Source organism: Halyomorpha halys, unplaced genomic scaffold (assembly GCF_000696795.3).
Source record: "Halyomorpha halys isolate HHAL.00 unplaced genomic scaffold, Hhal_1.1 Scaffold798.1, whole genome shotgun sequence".
Classification (NCBI taxonomy): Eukaryota; Metazoa; Arthropoda; class Insecta; order Hemiptera; family Pentatomidae; genus Halyomorpha; species Halyomorpha halys.
In genome coordinates this window covers 221,323-243,661 of record NW_027107612.1, presented here as the reverse complement: position 1 = coordinate 243,661, position 22,339 = coordinate 221,323, and the positions used below count along the sequence as shown (strand labels likewise).

General features: G+C 29.2%; 1 long non-coding RNA gene and 1 other non-coding gene across 2 annotated transcripts in view; both read right to left on the bottom strand.

The window, feature by feature from the left end:
- Positions 1-732: 732 nt before the first annotated feature.
- Positions 733-18,512, bottom strand: LOC106686207 (uncharacterized). The gene is made up of 3 exons (XR_010843032.1): positions 18,474-18,512; positions 9,921-10,027; positions 733-1,026 (listed from the first exon to the last, which is right to left on the bottom strand). It is a non-coding gene; the product is annotated as an uncharacterized protein (transcript).
- A 2,614-nt stretch (positions 18,513-21,126) lies between these two features.
- Positions 21,127-22,339, bottom strand: part of LOC106686218 (uncharacterized) — a 2,923-nt gene continuing 1,710 nt past the window's right edge. The window contains exon 2 of the long non-coding RNA XR_001343977.2: positions 21,127-21,396. This is a non-coding gene — a long non-coding RNA (uncharacterized lncRNA). The remainder of the gene's footprint in view (positions 21,397-22,339) is intronic.

Below are 22,339 nucleotides of genomic sequence, written 5' to 3'. Positions count from 1 at the left end.
CGTTTTTCTCGAAAACGGTTCAAAAGATTCCGACTAAGTTGTTACCTTTATTTAACTGTTGTATTAATAGCCAAGAACAAAATTTTTAATATTTTTCATGTCTCAAGAAACCCTTAAGTAATTTTCATAGCAACAGAAAAATACATATATCAAAATATTTGATGTACTTTTAATTTTCTTTATTAAAAAATACAACTGTCTGTCAAAGAATATAGTCATTTACTAAGTATTAATATAAACAGTCGATGAATATTACTGTTTTTCAATGGTTGTTATGACAATATTCAGATTTTACTCTCACTATATATGAATTATTTATTAATAATATTGTCATCTTGAATAAAAGAAATAACTATTTCGGATTATACGTGGATTAGTTTCATCTCTTTGTAGGCTAATGAGTGTTTCAGATTTTTTTTTATTTGTAGTTTTGTTCTCCATATAGGTTTCGAATAAAATTACAGTTAATGAGAAGCATATCGCAGTCCCAGTTCAGCAGTCTAACATCTCAAAAATAGTTATTGTGAGGTATGCATGTAATCTTAGCTATGAGGGTATGATCTATACAGTGAAACATAGAATAATAGTAAAACATATGTCATAAAATCTAAGTAAAAACAATTTTTCCGAGATGTTACACTACTGAACTGAGACAACGATATTCTCATTATGTATATCAAAAAAAGGCATATATCCTCAGGGTACTGATAGGGAAATAATAACGGGTATGAGTTTATAGTGTTTTCAGTTTTTATTAACTTTAATTAATCTTGTTAACATTTTTTATTTTATTTTTTGCGTCATGCCATGTGCAAGTTAGTTCCGTGTCTGTGCCATCATCAGTTATTTATATGTTCAGCCATAGTGACGTCCTCTGCCTCCGTAGCCTCTACCGTAACCTCCTCCATATCCACCTCGTCCATAACCTCCCCTTCCGTATCCACGAGGTTCAGGTTCAGGTTTGGGGTCTGCTAGAGCTGTCGCGGCTGACAGTCCCATTATCAGGGCTACGACTAACCCAAAAATCTGCAACATACAAAATAAAGTGACTTTATTATTTATATTGCTCACTGCTTATTACAGAATGAGTGATAACATTTATTTTATAAATTAGTGTTATGTTGTGTTAGGGAGTATAATATTTAACCATGGTATATCTTCGTAATTAAGATTTTAATTAAGTTCGACAGTGCAAAGCCTTTAAGTTTGGGCTCCCGAACCCTCAGGCCTGACTCAGGGCTGCAGTGAAACAAAAAACTAATCATCTGTCACAGCTGGATTCGAACCCTAAACAAACTAAAATATAACATTTAATAAAATAAATAATTAATGATAATGATTAACTTTTTTTATTGCTTAAAATACGCAATAAATAACTAATGTTAAATTGCACATTTAGATGTTATTAAATTATACAATTCTATATAATATTTTGCACTTATATTCTTAACAAGTATTGAATATTCTGGAATAAATGTTACTTTACGTTTTTGGAAGGAGTAATTAGCATTGAGTTATTTTGCATAATTTACAGCAAAGAATATTTTATTCTCCTCTCCTATTTAGAGTATATTCCTTCTAACAAGAAATAATATACGTGAAAGGTTCTGAGAAATAAAATATAGGCCTACATCAAATTGTAAAAACAAATGCATATATTTATCTAATTACTGTAACTTGGAGCCAACTGAAATAAGTTAAAAAAATATACTCAACCTTAGTCTAATTAATAAAACAAACAGAATAGTTTTGATTTACTTGATTTATTGTCTTTTTAATAGAAAAAACAACAAACTAGAAAATATTCTCTTCTAAATACCCAAGAGCATTGAGACACATAGTATATCAGACTGAGAATAAAAATTCATAGAAATTATTTAAAATTTGTTTTTTATAATATTTATGAAAATTGAAAAGTAATTAGATCAATTCATAATTAAATGAACGTCATGATTTTTGAAATAACCATTAGATATTTCTTTATTTAATTTACAATAAATATAAAGCTGTTCAGCTACGTTACAACCTTGAGTGTCGATGCAATGTAACAAGGGGCTACTGAGAACACTTAGATATTATAAGTAAGCTGACCACTAATTTTCCACTTAAAAGTATAAAGATTGTTTATTTAGCAATTATTTCACTTATAAAAGAATATGGTAATTATATTTTTCTTTCTATGATGATAACTCACCGGTCATTTTCAAAATACAATACGATTTTACAGTAATTCTGTTTTTGTTAAATAATATTTACTACTATTTTATAAACAATTTTAGTAATCAAGATTTTAGAATTTTCAATATTAATATTTTGATTAAATACTTCTTTTTTTCGGCCAAGACTCCCATTGGAGTCCTATACTGCCTAACCATGGTTGGAGGTCAAAGTTCTTCATTTTGTGGGACCGCCACTCAATGAAAAAAGTCAACGTCCAGGCCGGATTCGAACCGACAACACCAATGGACATCAAAATTGGTAAAGACTGTGGCTTAACCACTGAGCTATGGGTGGCCCAAAATTAAATACTTAATTAAATTAAGAATCATCAACAGTCTTTTATGTCACTGTAAAAAATGGTATAGGAATTATTGTTATTCAGCAATCAAATACCCAGTCTTTATAAAAATTTTGTCCCTTGTAAAAATTACAAAAAAATGATTGATGTGTAGTAATTTTTAGACCGAAGATTTTAATTGAACAATAATTTAAATAGAGACGGATAAAAATATAACAGTATAATGACGTAACCTCAGTAAATAAAACTTAGCCTTAAGATAGTTCGTAATGTTTACGATTAAATCAACTTTTATTTTATTAAAAATACCAACAAAAAAAGTTATTCATCTTTCATGAATTTAATTTTTTAAACCATTTTTTCAATTATTCATATTTAGAGTGAAAAAACCGGTAGATCTAAAAATTCAATTCGTTGTGAATTTCTGGTATTTTTAACATAAGCAATATCATTTAAGCTAGGACTGGTTGTTCATCATAGTAATTTGTAGAAAAGTTATAATTTTGATAATATACGAAATAAGAAAAAATGTTGCCTCTCTGTAAAATATCGCTTCAACCCTGAAATGTACCAATGCGACCTAATGTCTAGGTCATGCATGAACGCATGGAGTTTCGGTGGGAACCCGTGGGTCTGAATAACTTGAGACATAAAAGTTGAAAAAACTTTTAAGCCGTTCACTAAAGAAAAAAAGTTACATATTCAGAAATGAACAGACTAAATATATTTTTAAATGTTTTGAGCTGAAATTGCTCATAACATTCTTTGAATATTAGTATTTAATTTGAAAAATAAAACTTATGAATTGGTTTTACAATATTTTTAAATAAGCATAGAGAGATACACTAAACACATTTGACACAATCATTTTTAGGATCTTGGGCTTGACTTTTTTCATAACATTCATGCTGTCTAGTTGAAAAATATGAGCCAGCAAAAATAAAAGTTCGTTTTTTCCTAGCTGCAAATCAACTTCCACCAAACAAACATTTGTTTCACTAAACTTATTGATCAGATTTTTTGAGTTTCAAATGCAACTGTTCCAAAAAATTAAATGAATAAATTATGAGTCATCCCAGTAGTTTAAAAAGTGCTGAAGTATTTTTAAAAAAAATAGATTTAAAAATATTAAACAGGTTATTATGTTTACTAGCATTTATGCATGCAAATGAAATTAATTATGCATTCATATCAATATATTATTAGAGAAAATACAGAGGAAAGGAAAACTCCTATATTTAAATAATCCTATTTCTGTTATTCATTTTACATATAAATTGCCAATTAGGTAATTAGAATATTATGGATTCATTTATTTAATGTTTGCATCGAATTTAAATGCATTTTCAAGGTTGAATACCCCCAGTTTGATGCTTTTATATTTCTTTATTCTTCTAATTTTATTTTATGTAGTTTATTATGTTTGAATTTTCTCTTTATATAAGATACATCGACTAGAAAATTTATTTCAACGATTGACTTTGTTCAGCTATCAATACTTTTGTTATTTTAAAATAAATTTGTAATTAATTTTTTTTTTTACTTCCTTACCACACTAAAATTAAATTTTATTTGTTTGTTATTAATCTTCAATGATCATCATAATCGAATTATGATTTTAGAGACTATGATTCTGAGAATTATGATTTTAGAGATTATGATTCTGAGAATTATGATTTTAGAGATTATGATTCTGTGAATTATGATTTTAGAGATTATGATTCTGAGAATTTTGATTTTAGAGAATATGTATGTGTCTAAGGTAAGGAAAGATCAGGAAGGAGTCATGTAAAAAATTCTTAAATATTTAATGGATGCTGAACAGCAAATATCTCATGTTGGGAAACTTTACAGGGCAATGAAAAAAAAAATGTTTTTGACATTTGATTTTTTAAAAGTGATTAACTGTCATTAAAATATAAATTCTCTGGATGTTTACTTTTCTAGAAAATGAGATTCCTATTGAACTTCATGGAATTAAGAATTCATGCAATTCTCTTTAGAATGATAAAAGATTTAATGGAAAAACTAAATATTTCTACAGATAATGAGAGGTGAAATGGTTAGTAAGTGAGAAAATTATTAGCCATTGTCAAGGAAAAAACTATGTACTTATAATTATTTTAACAATATTATTTTTTTGTAATCAAAACTGTATGTATTTATAAGTATTACAATCTGCCAAAATGTTGTTGGGCAATAGGTATTAATAACTGATCACATTCATACTAAAATTTAAAAAAAAATTAATAAATAAATGAAAAAAAATTACATAAAAATAAACAAAATCTCTGTCCAAATATATATATATATATATATATATATAGAAAGGAAGGGTATATAAAATGAACATTTTATTAAATACGTAAGTAGTAACTAGCAAAATGTATTAATATTTTGTTTCAAGATTGACTTACTTAGTGTATTTCCGTTGTATATAATGACATGTATCTCTCATTAACCAATTTAGTAAATCATTAAATCATCACAAAATGTTTTATTAAATAAAAAACTCCCTTAATAGTAATGGTTGTTTTCCAGTGTATGTGGTCGTTTATTTATTGACTGGCAGGAGGATTGTTACTTCGTATGACTTAGATATATATTCCATCGTTATCCAACTTCACGTTTTCCCCATTTACACTCCTTCAACTTTAACCTTTATAAGACCACTCAAAAAATAACAAAAAAATATGGTCTTGGATAATTTTTTAAAATATAACCTTGGAAGTATCGGTAGTCCAAATTAATTATTAATGGAATTAATACCAGATGATAGACTGCTTGATTTGTGTCGTAATTATATATAATGAATACCTTCAGGCAAAAGGATCTGATGCAAAACCCCGGAAAATACTATGTTTATTTTTTATATTCGAAAAATGCAGGCTTTCATTATTAGATCCAAAGGTCATAAAGATTTCTCGTCATATTAAGTCATGATTTACAAAATGTCTTAAAGAAAAAAAATGACTGTGAGATACTAGTATATTCTACCCACAAATTAACAGACTTACAATGCAAACAAAAAAGAAACCATTTTTTTTTTAAGATGTTACATAACGTTTTTTATCATTTTTTTTTAAATAGTACTGCTGTTTTCGCTCGTAATTTTTTATTGAGCAATAGTTACACTAAAAGATTTTTGAGCACCAAAATTAATCCTCAAGAAATGTGTAATAGAAAAAAATGAAGCAATTCATCATTTGTTTTTTTAATCACCAATACATTATAATTTGAGATGAAGAATTTTGCAAGGAATGCAAAATTTTAAGCAGATTGATACATTGAAACAATAAATGATAAAGGTTATTTAATTCAAAATATATTTCTATTAAAGGGTAATATAATAACCTATTAGTTTTTACAAAATTTATTTAGTGATTAGATATTTAAAATTCTCCTTGCATAGTTCTTATTTCAGTTTAAACTCTGATTTTAATTTTTTGCAATTCATGTTGTCATTGCTGATTTTAAGTCAAGTTATTTATATATTTTATTTATTTAAAACATTAGATCCAAAATGTTCCACCAAATGGCAACATCTGTCGGTCAGAGCCAAAATAACACACATAAAATTAATTAACATAAGTAAAATGTAATGAAATTTATATGATTACTATTTTTATATTATTAGTTGTTTATTTTTAATAATTAAGATTTCACCATAAAAAAATAAAAACTGTGTTATCCTTGTAACCATAAAATAAGCATTGCTTGATATGAGGAGATTTTATTTGTTTAGGGTTATTCCCTCGAATCAAATAATATGTAAATATACAATAAATATTTTAAAAAATAGATGCTACAAATCATTTTTATTTTATTTAAAATAAAAGTAAATTTATCGCTTAAGTTAAAGTTTATCCTATGTTAAGATGAATCCATATTTCTTTTAAATAGTGCTTAGAAATTAATTTCTCCAAAAAACACCAATAAGTTCTGATCGAATTAAAAGTGCTCAGAAATCTTACTACAGAACCTATAAGAATTATTTATAGATTATTTTTAATGAAGATCGATTCTTCAACATGCTTCGTATATTTCATTACACTGGCTAAATTTCAACGAAGTAAAAAGAAAGAATTATAACTTGTCTCTATAATATTAGTAACGCTTAGGTTAAATTAATTAGAGAAAAAATAACATGAAATATCTGTTAGTAAACATTAAGTTGAAATTTCACATTGTTTCAACGATTTTTGTCTAGATATTTTAAAGGAAATTTTAGAAAAAAAAATTGAATTAAAAGTTAATTAATCTATGATTAGATTACAATTTTTTTCCGAACGTATCCTAATTTTAATCCGTATTTATTATTAATGCAGTTAATTTGTTTTGATAAATTATTTTTTTATTTACATACGCTCTTTAATAGTGGGCGGTACTACGGTTGTCTTAAATAATTTACTGTTTTTTTAAAATTTCACTGAATTAATCTGAAGAAATTCCAAAGAATACTTTTCGACGAAGCAACAAGAGAACAGTAATTATGGCTTTTCCTAGAGTGATATCGAACGTACTGTCAAAATCACAATCCGTTATTTAGTAAAGAAAAACAGAGGTTTTTTCTGTTTACTGTGATATGTTCATATACAATTAAATTCATTATTTTGTAAGTGCAAAAATCAGCCAAAATCGCTTGAAAAATTAAATATTCTTCTATTAAGATTGCTTATGACAACAAGAAAACAATCCTTACCTGATACGGAAACAAATAAACAATAATGTACTTCAAAAACAATAAAAATATGCTCTATATATAATGGAATAGAATGTAGTACAATTATGAAATTTAATACTACATAAAAGAAAAATAATAATAATTAAATTAACATATGTGTTATCACATGTCCAATACTTTTTATATATTTTAAAAATATATGATGTATAGAACAAGAAATACAGAAAAGAAAATGAATTTACATTGTTTACCTGATTCAAACGCATTTCTTAGTGATTATACTGAAAATTAGCTTTTAGATTGAGCTGTTTATTTCAGTGTGCTGTAACTTGTTTTGTGTTTATTATGAATAGTTTAGTATGGAGAATACTATGTAAATAAAATTGAATATTTCTGAGGGTTGGAAAATCGGTAGATGTTAATGGTTCGCTGATCTGGATTTTATTGCTCTGGCTGATATATGGTAGAAGTTTATATAGTACAAGAGCCCAGGAAGAGAAAAAAGGCTGTTATCCCACCCCAATTTTTGATTACTTTAATGAAAACTATGTATAATTACTAGTTAAAATTGATGACTCTGCCAAGTATAGGTGGGGGAATAAAAAATGGTGGCTGTTTCAAAACGTTAAAAATAATTAATCTTTTATTCGGAGCTCTATATCTTAAAAAGTAGGATCAACACAAGAAAACCTAAGAGAAAGTCATTTAAAGATGAGAAAATTCGCTAAAATATGATATATGTAAAAGAGTTATTTACGTTAAATAGTTCTCGAGATATACCTTTTTCAAAAGCATCATTTCATAAAAATGTTGTATGGGACGTACTAAAAGATCAGTAATTAGAGTATTTATTTTGAAAAATCTATATCTCAAAAACCATTTAACGTACAGATGTCTATTAGCCCTCAAATTAAAGCTAATTTAATGAGCTATAAAGTAGTTTATTAAATTTATCTTCGTAGGAGTAATAGTTTTCATGAAATTTGGTAATATAAATTGATTTATAGTTGTTTAGAGAAATTTTCATTAGCCAAATTTATATTAATATGTGAATATCATAAAAACTACTACCCCTAAGCAGATAAGTGTCGTAAACTAATTTATAGTAAGTTAAATTTTCTTTATTTTGAGCATTGGCAGACATATGTGTGTCTTATGGATCTAGAGATATATTTTTTCAAAAATCCAACATTTTATACAAACAACTAGAAATTAACATTTTGTAAGTTTATTTTGTCAGATATCATAAAAACTCCTAGTCCGACAAAGATAAACATTATTAACTATTTTATAGTAAATTTAACTAGCTTTAATTTCAGCGCTGGCAAACATCTGTACGTCAAATGGTTTCTCAAATGAAGTTTTTCATAAATCAAATTTATTGTCCGAACAACTATAAATCAATTTATTTTAGTAAATATCATGAAAAGTACTATTCCTACGAAGGTAAAGGTTATAAACGTCTTTATAGTACTAGCTTAAATTTGAATGCTAATAGAATCTGTACGTCACATAGTTTCTGAGATATAGATTTCTCAAAATAAATTAACTAACTACTAATCTTGCAGTAGTTTTTAAGAAATTTTGCTTTTTAAAAAGCTATATCTCGAGAACTATTAGACGTAAATAGCTCTAAGGCCTAATATTTCACCAAATTTACTCTTCTTTAAATAATGTGCTCTTAGGTATTTTAGTGTTGTTGGTATTTTTTAAGATATAGAGCTCCGAATGAAAAATTAGCGTTTTTTTAAGGTTTTGAAACAGCCGCCATTTTTTCTTCCCCCTACCTATACTTGGCAGACTCATCAATTTTGACTATTAATTATACATAGTTTTTATTTAAGTAATCAAAAATTGGTGTGAGATAACTGCCTTTTTTTTCTTCCCAGCTCTTGTACTATTGGTAGTCTTTGCGAATCGGGCAGTTTACTATTATATAAAAAAAAAAATCTTAGGGCATTTTTAAATTGCATCTAGTGCATTTATTGAATATGCATAAGTGAAACATGGACACTTATAAATGTAAAATATTTACTTGTATAGAATGTGCCCAACCATATTTGTAAAGAGGCTTTCCCAAGGGCCAAATATATAGTAAATAATAATTATAACAACTCACTAGTAATAATTGCAATAAACAACTTAATATTTATTAAATTGGTTCGATATCTAAATAAAAAAAAGAAAAGAAATGTAACAACCGCCGATAAAACGAATCGGTTTTTGAAATTTAGATAATTTATCATATTACCATATAATTGTTTGTAAGATCAGTTTTCTTGATGCATTCTTTGTTCTCTTATGTGAAAATTGTTGCAATGTTACAATTAGTGTATATATTTGTTCAATATGAAATAATATTCATAGATGACCAATTTTGGGTTTTCTATATTTTATTTTTACGAAATCTACAGGTGTTAAAAAACTTGGAAATGGTTTCAGATAGCCAAAATTAATAAGGCAATAAAAGATGTATTTTAATAATTTATTCTGAAAAAAAATATAAATTACAGGAATCTGTAAAAGAAATCTTCATTAGAAAATAATTTTTTTCTCAATTAGGTGGTTTAACTAAAATTTGGTGATAATTTATCACGTTGCCCCTAAATTGTGTAATATATACTTGATACCTCTTGTTTATTATTAGATTAATTTATTATTACTATCTGAAACGTTTTAAATTATATAAATCTTTTAAATTTTTTATTGTCTACTTACATAGTAAAAATTCATGTTCAACAGCAAAGTTCTGAACGATGACTGATCCTCTGCCTGGAGATGCAGGTGTTTATATACCATCACTGACGTGCGTGCATCTTCTTATCCTACAACAAACGTTTTGAGGAAACTTGCATATAAGATTAGTTTTTTTTTCTCGAATTTATCAGTAAACAGACAAGCTAAAGAAAACCTTTAATCATCTCTCAGGATACTTATTATCGTGGTGTACATCATCACGTGTATAAGAATATCATGCAATTGATTTTAGAAAGGTGAAAAAATATGAGACAGCATCCGGTATAATTGATATAATCGTATTCTTTGCTGGTAATTAGTATTTAAAAAACACCTTTACTCGAATTTGAACTCTATTTTTAGATTAACGAGATAAACAACTATATATATATGTTGATGTTTTATTAAATTTCCAGGTTATTATATATGAACTTCACTGTAGCCTTATTTTCTCATTTACCTCAAATTTAATTTGTTCGTGAAATAACGATATAAAAAATGTAGGATTCCCTGTAGTATTTTGCGTTGAATGTTTTTTTAATTTCTATAAACATGATGATGTCACTCTTAAGTCAGAAGTGGAGTTAAATTAGACTGAGAGGTTGAGTTCGACTTTTCATGGCGGACCGACTTTTCCATCCTGCCTTAATTAAACTAAAATAGTTAACTAAATAAATAATTAAAGAAGATATGTCTTATTCGGATCATATGAGCAACAAATGGAATATAAACATTATTCTGCTTTATTTCATTTGTTAAAAAAATAAGGAAAACTAATGATTATCCAACAGATTCTGTATAGCAGGGATTGTATGCGAGAGAAGTTGGATGACTTATTGTTGAAAGATGTTTATATTTCAAATAGAGTGTTGAAATATAAACGAGTTGATCATATTCGAAGACTGCCTGAATGTTAATAAGAAAACTATCACAAATCTGTCTGTAGTTTGTTATATACAGATGGTTCATCTTATTTTTGTTCTCTTGCTTGCACGATAACGGTTCTAGCCCTACTTTTGCTTCCATTGCATGGGATACAGGGGCTGCTCAACTCTTCATCTCCACCTAGGGTATGAAGATGTATAGTGTTGCATGTGTTGTATATTTTCTTCCAGGCATCCTAGGTAGTCCCTCACTCAGTTCCAACAAGTCGTAGAAAATTAGAAATTCAATCAGAGTTCCAATGAGTTTGCATGTCTTACTTCGAAGTTGCATGTTTACATGAAATATTAGAGTTCATAGAGGTGATTGTTTCTATTTTCAATTTGGCTCTATGGTTTTCTGATATTTGGCTCAGTCGCCATTTTGCAGTTCCACGTAAGTTATTTCTCTCCTTCCAGTGATTACACGCTGGTTTTTACTTTAATATAGTTGAGGAGAATTGTTCAGCGCCCACGCCCTCTGCTCACTTCCTATATTTTGAACTGACAGCAGTCAGACAATCGCTTGTGGCTAAGTCGGGATTTGATGAATTTGATTTTTCTCCGTTGTACGCAAAGAAGGAGAGTTAGTCTTATTGTTTTCTTATTAACTATCGTATAGAACTTCTTCACCAATAGTTGACCTCCATCCCTAGTAACGTGATTATTGCATTGAAATCACCTAGGACGACAGTTCCTGTTATTGAGTTCACGATCAATAACCACAACGGGGTAAGATTGGAGAAAAAGTTATATGAAACTAAGAATGTAATTAAGACCTTGAAGAATGATTTACATTAGGCAGTTATAACATATGTTTGGGAAACTTTGTTGTCCTTTTAGTATGGAGGACTTGTCATTCACTGTCTAGTTTTTTAATGCTATGTCTATACAAGGTCATCTCATGAAAACAGAAAATGCACTGATATGTCGCGGAAAGCGATCTTACCGTTAGGCACATTCTCACTGAATGTATTGCTCACGAGTCACACCGATTCTCTTCAGATTTACAGGAGATGTTGAGAGAAGATCCCACAACAATAATAAAACTTTTTCACTTTCAAAAATCATTAATATTTTTGATTACAAATAGTCTAACAGTCCAGCATGGATAAGTGAATGCAAAATTTAATATAGTAATTTTACTAATTACATAATTACATAATTTAATTCTAATTGCAACATTTTAAAATGTTGATATGTTACTTTTTCACTTTGTAATTATATGTAACTTTCTCACTTTGTAACTTTTTGAATACGTCAATTATAATCCACTAACTTTGTAAATTCAGTGTAAATGGCCCTAGTGGTCGAAACACTTAAATAAATAATGCTCAAGTCCATAGGTCACCATTTGGAACTGTTTGACAACATATGTGGCGTTATTAATTTTTAAGCTAGTATCATTTTTCTTTAATTATTCCATTCATTAAGCAATAGGCTTTACTGTCGAAATGTAATAATTTAAACTAGTAATTTACCATTTAGTAATCTGTGTTAGGTGCAGAAAAAATATAATGAATTTACTCAAAAACTTTACCAAAGAATCTTTAATTTTTGAAGAATTTTAATTGTTCTATAACAAGGTGGCTTGGAAATCGGTTCTTTATGAATTTTAATTTTTTTTCCCTTATGGGTGATTTTTTTTTGTAGCAACCAGTTATCTACATATCATTTAATTATGTCAATGGGTTTAGTCCTAACAAGCTGGTGATAATTATTGATAGTACATAATTTACTTTTACTAAAATTAAGCTATATTAGTAATAAGTTAAATAAACTAAAAAAAATCAGAAAACGATCATCGTTATAAAAAATATATAAACCTAAATATTAAACACCAGTGATACAAAGAAATATGCTAGAGGTCCAACTTCTATTATAATCAGCTTTAAGACTTCTCAACACTTTTTTTAATTTAATTTAATTTTTTTTTTTATAAGGAACCTCTGGGTGGCTTTGGAAACTTTTTTATTTAATTATAAAATTTTATAATTAGGGACAAAAATGAGTCTCTATTAATGGCAATACTTGAATGCTTTCTCTTGTTATAACGGGGTTTCTTCCGAAAGATGCCAGCCCATTTGGTAACATAAACATAGTAAACATTATTTAATTATACTTGATTTATCTAAAATGCATAACTATGCATCTGGAAGCAACATCTTCATGGTTAGCGGTTTCTAGCTGCTAATTATTTTAAGATTTAATGAATAAATACCTTGAACACTCGGTAAAAAAACTTCTTCGGGACTCATTGGGAATCCCTTTATCTTGTCTCCTCTACTACTCTACTTCAGTTTTAATTACATTTCCTTACTTCTGCTGTTCGCTGGGAAAACCTGGTTTTGGCTCACGAGATCGGAGATATTCTCCACTGTACAACGATTCGTTTTTATAGAATCTGTATTCGAGAATTTTTCCGTTTCATTTACACCCCATTTGGATAAGGGTTGTTTTATAGACTAATATCATGTAAGTGGGGATGAACTTCAACCGGAGTAGTCCTATTTAGAACTTTTTTTTTTTTAATTTTATTAATTTTTTTTTTATTTTAACACAATTTTCAAGCATTTTCAAGCATTAAGTGTGGAAAAATAATTCAGAAATAGGTCATTCCACGTCAACTCTGTTTTAAACCTTGCCATTTCAAATCTTTAATTTTACACTGAATACAGTACTAGTATGTTGTGTTTTTGGCAATTACTAGAGGAAGGTTGAATAACCTCAGACACTGAATCGTTTAAGCTGCCTACACAAAAATATGCTCTCTAAGTAAAACATTAAATGTCCCGTAGTTAAAGTGTAAATAAATCCAATTCAATTGTTGCATGAGCATCGAGAAAATACCCAATTATTGTTAGTTTTATTAAACTTAATTAAAAATTATTAAGTTGAATAAGCAAGTATGCACATTTATTTTACAACGGAGCTATCCCACTCCCATCCTATCCAGCGGCTCCTAGGCCAATATTGTAACCCCCGTCAGTGGACCCAGCCCAACCCCTTATTATGTCATATGGCAAAGGAAGAGCATATGCATAATATTGTTATTTATAATAAAGGGGGTAAGGAAAAAAAACGTATTTATTTATACTTTTAATATGAGATTACAACATATTCGCCAAATATATAAAAAGGAGTTCCAAGAAAACAGGAAAATAAAGGCGATAAAAATTATTAGGAAAATAAAAATAATGATAAATGAACTGAAAAGTTATTAAAACAAAGAAAAACGTTCAACACAAATGTATTATTTGTGGAAAAACATTTGAAGATGACTGGATCCTATGCCTCGAGAGCAAAGATTGGGTCAAAGAAGATTGTATTTATATTAATACCTCAGATATATATTACAATTGTGATTTTTATAAGATCGTAAAACGTTTGGGTCACAAATGATAATGTTTGTGGAAGAGCCCTAATGCATATCCAGGGAGGGCTGCTGGCCATCTTTTGTATTGTCAAAAATTCATGGCCTAAGTAATTTTAATATTTTTTAATTAAAAAGATCAACATGAGTAATAATTTGCATTAGTATGACTGAAGAAGTTTTTGAGTTTGTTTTCAGGATAAAATACATACAGCAATGTTGTTTAATATATTTTTATCTTACTTGTTGTTGTTGATTGTTGCTTAAAGCCGTAAAACCCTCTGGTCATCAACGCCTATGGCATGATAAAAGTAAAAAAAAAATAAATAAATAAAAAAAAAAAAAAAATCGAAGAGGAGTTATAATTTATAAAGAAGGCGATGTGCTTTTAAAAATTTAAACACTCGTGTAATTTTAGCTTCCTCATCTGCGAGAGCTTCGGATAAATTTGGGGTCAGTCCTATCCTATTTATTGTTGGCAAATAGTGAGTACACTCTTCAAAAATATGTCTAATCGTAAGAATGGACTGACAATATTTGCACGTTGGAGGTGGCAGTTTTCTGATCAGGTGAGAGTGCGTGAGGAAAGTATGACCCATTCTTAAGCGGGCCAGAGCAACCTCCTCCCTGCGGCTGTTGCGGTAGGATGTCGACCATGGTTTTACTGATCGTTTTATTTCTTTTAATTTACTTGGAGAGCTTTCCTCCCACTTGGCCTGCCATTTTTCTAATATTTGTAATGTAATTTAAGGGGCGTACTGAGTTCTGATGGGGTGAGAACGGCGGTGCCTCGGCCAGGGAGCGTGAGTGCCTCTCTGGCAGCTTTGTCTGCGAGCTCGTTACCAACAATCCCAATGTGGCTTGGAGCCCATATGGAAATAATGGATTTACCTTGCTGTGATAATTTTAGAAGAATGGATTTATCTTACTTTATGTGTTCGTATCTTCCCTTAGTCCCCTTATTTTTCCTTACAATTTCCTATATTTATGCCGTTTGTCCATTTGAATATAATAGGTATCTGATGGATTGATAGATTCAATTAAAAAAGTTCCACGAAATAGTATCAGAGTGTTTGGTATGGTGTATGTTGAAAAAAAAAAAATCTAAACGAAATTTATTTATTTACATTCACAACGGTATTTACATAAAAATAAATCTAGTAAATGTTAGATTATAATGTTATGTTACTGGCATGTAGAGAAGCTTCCCATTGGTAGCACTCTAATAACATTTCTGAATTTGAAGGTCTTAAGGCCAACTTCTTTTCAGGCGCCTCGAAGAATTGTCAGGAATCCTCTTCCATTTCCAAGCAAGGTGTGAAACTAGTGGGGTTTGGATAGTTAGGGAGTTAATTATGGATGGATTGATATCGGGTTCTGTCTAGACCAGCTACATATGAAACATTAATGTCTTTATGAATGATTTCGTTGTGACAAAGTTAGGACCATTGAGGATTTTACGAAGGATTTTGGATTGTAAGGATTGGATACGAGAGGAATTCGAAGGTTTAGTGGAGCCCCAAAGGTCAAGTCCGTTTGTCTAGATGACCCTTGTTATAGTCGTTTATATCAGCCATTTGTAATGAATTCGAAGTTTAGACCATTTGTTTAGTAAGTGTTTGAAGTGCAGTTTTCTGCCTTTTCAGTCTTGTGTGAGGATTCAAAGCTAGTCGTTTTTCCAGATGTAATAAAAGGTAGCGGATCTGTTCGACTGGGGGTAACAAGAACAAAGTTATTAAAAGACACTGTAGAGCAGTCGGTAGGTTTAGGACTAAGAGCAAAGTTGATTCGATGAGATTTATTTTAATCCTTTACGGAATTTAAATTTAATATTTAAGGTATGTATTCACCTGAAATTTTACAGCAATATTTTCACTAAAATCAAGTTACCTGTTGTTATTATTGGTTTTACTATTTTTCATAATTTTATCGAAAGTTGAAATCGAATAGTTGGATTCTGATCAAATCTTTATATCGATATGCAGTTTAATCATATTTAATATCAAATAGGTTTAGTAATTGTTGAATTAGCCCCACAGTTGTTTAATGCCAAATTATAAATATAGCTTCCCCTAAAGTAAATTTAATTTAGTTTATAATAATTAACCATTATTCCTTGTAGCAATGAAAAAAATGATAGATTACCTGTGAATCTTTTCTTTTATTTCATTAAGTTCACAATAAAATATTTGAGTTAACTTAATGAGATAAAAGAAGAGATTCACAGGTAATAGACTAATTTCCGGATTTGAATATAATTATATAGATGTATAATATACCGCTAGAAAGCTAAATATTTGACAAATTTACAAAATGTAAAGTCATAAAACTTAATGAAGAGTGGAGAAAAAATATATGTAAAAGATTTTATCTAGCATGAGTTTAATTACGATCTAATTGGCAGCGAATGCTCTATACGGGTTTTCAGTCCCACCAGTTTGAGAAAGGCTCCTTCCATGGTTTTTATGAGGCTTAGTTTTATCACTTAACCTGTCAGTGGTAATATACTAAGAATTGCGGCCGGGAAGAAGGATTATTTTCCTTAATTTCGAACAGATGCATACTTATGGAGATGTAGTTCGTTATTTTCCCTAGTCTTGGGCATTTGAATTTTTTTTTTCGTTATTTAAATGTTAAAGTTACAAAAAAATAAAAAAATATTGGATCTGTCTTTTTATTAAACCATGTTATTGTTCCGAAGATAAAAAATTCATTATTTTAAATTTTTATTGTTGTGATGGGTGCTACAAAAATAAATCCGTCCCAGAACACGAATTGTCGCTGCTTCAGCTCAAAGTACGGTGATAAGTGAAAGTTACCAACGCACCATGCAAGATTTTTACAATTATATTCACTGTTAATATTGAACAGTCAATTTAAACACTGCCAAAATAACGTTTATTTAGTTGGAATTTTTTCTTATAATATTTAGAAATTACCTGGAATTATAAAAAAAATTGTTTAGGATTTTTATTTTATATTTATTAATTCAGGGGCTCGAGGAAAAAATGTGATAAAGTGCATGATGGTCATTTATCGTTTTGTACAGTTCATATCGCATAATATTTCATATTTATTTACAACTATTATAGCCTAGATACATACAGAGGGGGTGTGCTAATAAGTAAAATGACAAACTATATGTGTGTATAAAGTAAAAATATTAACAAAAAAAAAATAATAATAATAAATGAAAACTTGTATTCCATCAGTAAAATTAAAGAAAAAAAACATGTGTTTTAAATATTTCGTTTATTTAATTATTGCAATTGATAATTTAATTGCATTGCATTACATTACATTACGTTTAAAATAAAACCAACTAAAAATTAAATTTACCATTTTTTTATCTAAAATATATATATGTATATAAACTAAGGTCTATATTAAACTAATTGGTAACCACTAAGGAATCAAATAAATAAAGATTTCGAAATAAATCAATCCATCATTATTGTTTGTGGTAAAGTCGCCATTATTCGCAATAAGTATGAAAATGCCATTCACTTTATTTTCATGGCCTGTCTCCGAAAACTAAGTGAATTGGAAGATTGATGATTGGCCGTGTGTATCAATGAATGGAAAATGGTCCGGGTGCGGTCAAATAAAACTCAAATAGTAATAACTATTTTAATTGAGCCTATTAGTCTATTGAGCCTATAATTAAAATAGTTATTATTATTTGAGTTTTATTTGACCGCACCCGGACCATATTCCATTCATAAGTGAATTTATGAATTACTCCTGTTGTAGTCAAATGATGATTTATCTATTTTTATTGATATAGTACTTTCAATTATATGAAAGCTCGGTAAATTAAACTGCTATAGACTAAATCCCATTCAAAGTAAAGATCTTACAGAAGTAACTGGAATCTTATTGAAATTTATTTCTGTACAGGTAAATGCTGGATTTTTTCATTCGATGTGGTTATTAACAATAAATTAAAATTCACAGAAAAGGATACTTCTAAGGAAGATATTACAGCAGCTTTCCATAAAAAAAATTAATTATTTTCTTGATTAGTATATTTCCAAAGATTCCATCACATTATGACGGTTCCATTGTAGTAATTGTAGATTTTGCCAAACATGTACCGCTTCAATCTGATAATAGAAAAAAATCTGTGTTCTGGCATCTCCAACAATGATTCCTTTGCTAATTTAACATTCGCTTAAAATTTCTATATTGTGCATGTTTCGTGTCTGACATATGGCCTGAAGTCATCTTAACTTATCTCACCTTTTATCTCCCAGTGGAGCGGCCCTCCCCATTCTTTGTACCCCCCGGCCAGTGGTTCCTGGGCCAATGTTGTAACCCCCGCCTTCAGTAGACCCAGCCCCACCCCTTATAATGACATATGGCAAAGGAAGGGCACCAGTTATGTTTTTATATTCTTAGGTATATATTAATATTGTTATAAATATATTATAATAAAGGAAGTAAGAAAAAAAAAAAGGCTGACATATATAAAAGCATTCTACCACCTTTTTTATACAGAGTGCCGCTCTTCATTCGTCTTCGGAACGGAACGCAACGTCATCTTCAACAGTTTCAGGACCTAGTGCTGCGGGAGATGGTGAGGTCTACATCACTGAAGAAGATGAAACCTGAACGACTTCACGAGTCCTTTAATCTGCCGACAGTATTTATAAAGAAAGGAGTTTATAAAACGGAGACACAGCGAGTTCTTCTCCTCGCATAATAGTCGAAGTAACACCAATCCGCTATTCAAAACACTCACACCATCTTCAGCCCCAATAAGGTGGCAACAATGCATTGCATGACAATGTTGCTGGACCAAACATAATAAGTATGCAACCAAGACACGCATATTTAGGTTAGAGTTAATTTTTAGTTCAAGCCTCAAGTGTGCCCTAACTCTTTAGATCTACCCCATGAAAATTCAGTGCACCCCATCACACTACTACATAAATTGCTTATATCTTTTGTTTTCTTTCAGATTAGGAAGTTCTGAAATAAAATAAAAAAAGTCCGACATGTGGATGGCTTATTTCACTGTGGCGCTAAAATACATTCCCACTTAGCTTTACTCAAAATGTACAATTAAAGGTTCTCTCTTTCAGGAAAATTAACCGATTGAGGTATAAATTCTAAATCTGGTCATCCAAAGAATTATTTGAATAGTAATTTTTCTAAAAGAGAGAACTTTAATTGTATTGTTCGTAAAGTTAGTGGACATTTACTTAGCACCACTTTAATTTAAAGTAAGCCTTCGAAATGTTAGACCGGCAGCTCATGAAAAAACAAAACAATTTTTTACCCCATTTACCCTAATCTTTGAGTATTTTAATGAAAACTACATGTAGTTACTGATCAGAATTGATGACTTTGCCAGCCATAGTTGGGAGAAGGAAATACAAAATGGCAGCTGTTTTAAAACATTGATAATGGATCAGTGGTTAGTAGCTCAGTGGTTAAGACACCGTCTTACCAATTTGATGTCTATTAGCAGTGCCTGTTCGAATCCGGCCTGGGGTGTTGACTTTTTTCATTGAGTGGCGGTCCCGCAAAATGAAAACTTTGACCCTCAGCCATGGTTAGGCAGTATAGGACTCCAATGGGGGGGGGGAGTTTTAGCAAAAAAAAAAATCGATAATACACATAGTTCCTGAGACATCGTTTTTCACAAACCAGACATTTTTCCCAACAAAAAAAAACATGTTCAGCAAATTTATTTTAGTAAATATCATGTGAACTGCAACAACTACTGAATTAAGACATCAGTAATTAAGTTATTAGACATCAGTACGTCGTTCATAGAATTACGTCACTCCATGATATTTGTTAAAGTAAATTCCCAATATATTAATTTTTCGTTAGTAGGAAAAATATTGGTTTTTCAAATAATTATGTTTTGGGAACTATTGAACGTAAATGTCTCTATTTAGGATTTTGAATAAAATTACCAAATTTATTCTACTTTAACTGATGTTTCCATTATTTTTTTTTACGTTTTCGGTAACATTAAATGTATTGAGCTTCGAATGAAATAATTAATTTTAAACTTTTGGCTCTTTGAATTGAGTCATTTGAGTACATTGAGATAAATGTAACTAAACCTCTCTCTATAACATGGCTAACCTTATAATGCCACAAGGCAATATTTCACTGGTATGCATAAACATTTCACTGTAATATGTATGTATGTATTTATCGAATGTAATAATAAAGGAGGTTACGAAAAAAAAAATCTATAACATGATTATGGTTGAAACCCCACATTTCATATACTATCGAAGCACTTACTCAGAGATTTTTTTTTTAAATTATCCAATCATCACTCTTGCATGAATTAAACTGGGAAAAACACAAATGTAGCAAAGCTGTTCCTATTTTTCATTACAAACTTAAGTTGGCAATGTAGGACTGAGATAGTAAATCGTATATTTTTAGGGTAATCATCCGAAGAATATTTGAACATTAAGTACTGTAAATTTATAATAATAAAATTATTGTTTGATATTCAGCACTCTTATTTATCACCAAAAAAAGTATTTAACTTAGAACGCCAAAGCGTACAACTAAGTCTTGTAGTCATTGTGTATTTTTAATGAATGTGGAACGTAGTTATGTATATGGAAGTAATTTTTTTACTTTTATTCATCAATATTTAATGGACATATATTAGAATAATAATATAATTATTATATAATTTAAATGCTACATAGATTTGATACATGTTCCAGTTTAATTTTTTTTCCCAAAATGGTGAAATCCTCCTCTATACCTCTTCGCTATTCATTAATTTAATTATGCTTCTGAGAAGACTTAGGTCATAATTAAACAGAGTTTAATATTTATTGAATTTTACCTGAAGTTCTGTTACCATCATAAGATATTAATAAAGGGATCATGAAATAAATAGACGAAGAATATATTATTGAATTTATTAATGTTAGTGAGTCAAGTGAACATAACGTGTTAAATATTAGTGTCTCTCTACATTTTAATATTATATATTGGTTTTCATCCTTGACCATGATGCTGACCCTGATGATGCTGATCACCCTTTCTTGCCATGATGATGGTGGTCGTGACCATGATGAGAGGGGTAGTGTTTATGACCAGGTTCTGGTTCTGGTTCGGCAATGGCTGCTACAGCAGTCAGTGCCATGAACAGAGCGAATATCACACCGAAGATCTGTTGAAAAAAAATATGGGTTATAAAATCATCAAATAATTCAATTTTTCTTTTTAATATGTTGGAAATTCTTATAGAAAAAAATAAAACATAATCTAAAATGTTTTACAAACAATAATTCGGATGTGGTTTATATTAAATATAAACCTCATATTTCTTTAACTATGTACATCAAGAAAAATATTGCCCATTAAGGAAGTGATAGATAGTATAGTCCAAAACAACAAATGTAGTAAAATCTAGTAATATAGAACAAATGTAATCCAGTCCAATCAACCTCTCTTTATCTGAATCCGTTGTTATTTTTAATGGATTTTTCATGAAAATTAGGTTGTTTTTGTTTTAAACTCTTACTCCTGTTGTCATTTTCAGGGTGTAAAATGAATTTCTTATTAGACGATAACCAATTTACTCAGTGATAGGTCTTCATTAAGCCAAAGTAAAAAAAATAAAAATGAATAGTTTTTAAAAATACTCCTCCGAATTCCGAATTTAAAATGTTTGATGTACGGCCTTATAAATTTCAATAAAAGTTTTAGAAATAGCATTAGTCAAACCTTATTAAGATCAAGAATTACTAACAAGATAAATTTATGATCTTTACATCATTTCTTCACTTGTCAATTATCCCCAGCTGTATATAACTGTAAATTTTAATCACAAAAACTTTCTTGAATGATCTTTATAGACATCGAAAATCACTCGATACTGTCAATCCAAGCGATCCTACTTTCAAATTAATAAATCTGAATATCTCAAAATATCTAATTATTACTCATCTTATCGTTTTTATTCAGTAGATTCTTCAACTTTTGACTGAATAATATATCACCTTCTCCGCCTACCAAACTATTGTCGTTATTCAGTAAAGGACCTATTTAGGTCCAATATAGAATTCATTTTATTCATAGCTAACTATTCGAAATTAAAAAAAAAAATATAT